The sequence below is a fragment of the Pinus tabuliformis genome, chromosome 6 (assembly GCF_031772625.1).
Source record: "Pinus tabuliformis cultivar Carrire ecotype Pingquan chromosome 6, CPIR1, whole genome shotgun sequence".
In the NCBI taxonomy this organism is placed as follows: Eukaryota; Viridiplantae; Streptophyta; class Pinopsida; order Pinales; family Pinaceae; genus Pinus; species Pinus tabuliformis.
The window spans coordinates 2,049,978,859-2,049,982,915 of NC_142292.1; positions in this window are offsets into that span (position 1 = coordinate 2,049,978,859).

Here is a 4,057-nt window from a genome sequence, read left to right on the forward strand (position 1 = left end):
TGCCTTCATCAAAATATGGGATTTGAATTTCAAAAATAGAATTGTGATAACCTTTGAAGAGATTCATTGCATCTATTTTTTCTCTTGTATCTTTAACCAACAAATAGAGAGCATGGTTTGGATTTCTAGAGGATGACTCAACCTGGCATGTAATTGTCCTACGTATGTGCCATCTAAGAGCTCGGGCATCATGCGATCAATGGCATCAACAAGGCACTTAATAGTCATTTGTTGGATATGTGGCTTGACCAAAAAGGACCAATGGGCATCCCAATTAAGACTTTGTACTTTGTTGAGCTACTCCTCCTTGGTCTCCAAATCTTGCTTCCATTGCTTCTCTAAAACTTTTGCCTTTGGAAGATTTTGTGGGGAACAATCAGAAATTAAATTGGCACCATACAAGTTATTATTCACCAGCTCAATAACATTATTCATTATAGCCCTGGCCTTGCAGGTAGCTCTTTTTGCTTTTATCAACTGTGTTTCCCATTCTGAAAACTATATCTCTTTATGAGACTCTTCAATTTTAGGTAATTTAGCAGCTCTTCCATCTTCTGTGCTTTTCCAGGAGAGATAATTTGTGACTTTATCATCCGCATCTTCAAATTCTAACCTGGTATTAACTACTTGGTCAATCAGTGATGTTGGTGTGATGCACAATGGATCAATAAGAGATATTTTCTGGCAGAGTAGATTCAGCTGTTGAGATAAAGCCTTATTTTCCTCTAAGGCTTCCTTCTTAAACTCTTCAACCTTGGGATAATCTTTGAATTGTTCTATAGAGAGTTGTAACTATGTGATTTGCTCTTCTTTACCTTTAATCTCTTGTTGATGTGTCAATTTAAGCTACTCTACCTCTTGAGACAACTGTTGTTGTCTTTGAATGGCTTGTTGATCAATTTTATGCTTTTCTAGGTTTAATTATTCTTCAAGCTGCTCATTCTTCTGTTTCTCTACTGTTAACTATTTCTCAAGCCGATTAATATTTTGATGCTCTACTGCCGAATATTCTTCAAGATGATTAATATTTTGATCCTTTTCTTTGATCAATTGATTAACTTCAGTTGCCTTATCAATTGTAGCAGCTGTGTATGCCCCTGCAAATTGAGATAACTTAGTCAAATCCTCCGAAGGATTGACCTTTGAATCTTTCCATATGACATTCATAAATTCAGATTGAGGAGATGTGGATGATGTTTGGTCTATTTTCCTCTTTTTCCTCTGCCTCTTGACTACAGACCTGTGTTTTGGGTTGTAAAACACATCCAAGGGTGGAATTTCCTCAATGTTCAATGTAATACCTCTTGAAGGATTTTCAAGGATTATTTCTATCTCTTTTTTAGTTTTGTCTTTGTTGGGTGTCTCTTCAATCACAATATCAACAATAATGTGCCATTGTTTTCTGGGAGGTGCTTATGTGATAATGTTTCGAGGATCATTCTGAATTTTGATCTATTGATCAAATTGATCCCATTCTTTAATCAATATGGGATCAATGCGAACATCAGTGTTTAGTTGTTCACTGGCCTTATCACTTGTTTCAACTTCTCCAGAAATCTTTTCTATAACATGCTCTCCGTTGTGCTCTGCTTATTGAATGATTGGTGTAGTACTTAATAAATCCAGAGGTATTATCAGTAACCTCTGTGTTCTATATTCAATGAATTTGTCCATTTTCTCAGCACCCAATTTGAATTTTTCCAGATGACTTACTGTTGAGAATAACTCTGTTGAAGCAAATAATTCATCAAACTCATCTTTCTCATTGTTGGGCAGTGGATCCCCCACGTAAATGGTTTTGGCACTTAAAGCCCACAATTTTGGGTAATGGTAATGTAAAGGCTCCAAGAAGTGCACGAAGCGCGAATTGTAATGAGTCAAATCAAAGGGTTGTCCACCTAAAATATTGTAATTTAATATAGAATGTGTCAGCCTACCCATGGTCCGCGGACCATGGAAATGTATAAACAGAGTGAGGCTCTAAGTGTAGAAGGTATCTTTTGGTTCTGATCTCAAGTGACATGGGTTTTTGAATGCGATATTCGCTCTAAGTATATAAGTCCGAGTCTTGGGTCGTAGTAGTAGAGAGAGGCTATGCAGCTGTGTGTGCAAAGGCCTAGTAGAGTCCACAGCTGTGTTCGCAGACCCCTGCAGCTGAGTGTGCAGGGCGGAGTTGCGATTGTAATGGGACAGAAGTTAATAAAAGCTAAGTTGATTCTGAAAATTGTGTATCTATTGGCGATCTGTATGTTTATGCTTTTGTTATATGTTTTATGCATCTCTTTATGGTTTATGGTTGTGCACACTGGTTATAAATGTTGAATGATTGATAAAGATTTCTAGGCCCACAAAATTAAGTCAAATCTATAATAATAACACTATAAGGTTATAAGATCTATATAGCGCCTCGTTGCGCTCTATAAAGAGCTACATGAAGTCCAGACAGCTGTGCAGAGCAGCACGAGCGTGCAAGATTAGTTCACGACCTTGATAGACCTCATCAAGAAATCCCTAGGGTGCAGAAACCTCGTTCCAGCACCCTCCCATACTACCTTAGATGAGACCTCAGTCCGTGCTCCACGAACTATTGCCAAAAGGGCTGGTAGTTTCAGGATTTGCTTGGCTAAAACACTTCTGAACCTAGGTTAGGCCCCAACAAGCCAACACTCATGCAAGAATTTATTAACATTCATCTGAGTGGTGAAATTGAAAGCAACCTTATTTGGGTCATATTGTCTTTTAAGGATAACAATTAGACTCAAATCCTTTGTCTTGTCTACTTCTTTCTCGGCATGTTTAAAATCATGCAATGAGTAGGTGCTGCAACGAAGAGGAAAGGTAGGCCACAACTGTTTCTTTGAGTCTTTAATATTTCTAGACATCCCTTTTTCCACTATCTAGTAAGCTACTTCCCTGGCTAATAGCTTATCTGGAGTGTAAAGTGGAAGGACATGAGGATCTGTAATGCTGCCAAAAACCCTAATATAGGTGAACCTCTCTTCCCCGAACCAAATGACGATTGAGGTTAAATCAATGTTAGCCTCGTTAGACAATCGAGGAGCAAGTTTATTAAAGATAGCTTGATGGACAGGTAAAACGAAACCATGGCAAATCCTGTATAAATGATTCTTGTATTTAGACTTCCATAAGTATTTGTGGTAAATATGAATGGGGGTTGGATCCTGAATAGTCCATTTCCAACCTAGTATGGGAAAGTCGAAATTAAAACAAATTGTGTCCACAATGTAAACACTCATATAGAATGGGGGCACAACTCGAGTAGTGACAAATCTGTTATTTCTATAATCTAGTATTTGACTAGCCATTTTATCTGATAGGATAGTTTCCTAATCCATCACAAAGGAGTTTATCACTGCTTCTATCAATAGAACCATCTCAATAGAAAATATAGTAGAATCAGGGCTTCCAAAGAGTCTACACATCATAGCAGCAACATAACAGTATGGAGATGCTAAGGAGTCCACAGAATACATACTGGATTATTCATGTTTGTGCTTGTTAGAAAAGTGTCTCCATTACTTGATAGGGTCTGATTGAATCTGATTCTCCTTGGCAAAATCTTCCAGGAATGATTTGTTGCAGTGTCACTGGGGATCCGGCAAGTGATACATTCTCTTGACATCTTCAGGTTTGAAGCATCCAAACATCCTTCCATCAGCTGTGAAGAAATCTCTATCCATTATGTTAATTCTCTTGATTACCCATCTTACCATATCATTATATGGTAAAATCTTTGCACAGGCCACTATTCGATGGAGGAAATAGCTTGCCAAATTATTGAGCATGTTTTCTGATTCATCAGTTCCATCAGTTGTTGCTTCTTCTTCTATCTCCTTTGGATTTTCCTTTTCAAGCAAAGCATATATGCCTTCCCACGAGATCTTACCAAATCCTTGACAGATAGTATCTGAGGTTAACACCAATTTTCCTTGTCCTTCTTCCATTGTAAGGGGAGCCTTTGTCTTTCAAGCTTTCTTAGACATCTTGACTAACTGCGTAATTCTAGATTTACACTGCAAAATGAGAAAGAGGAGCG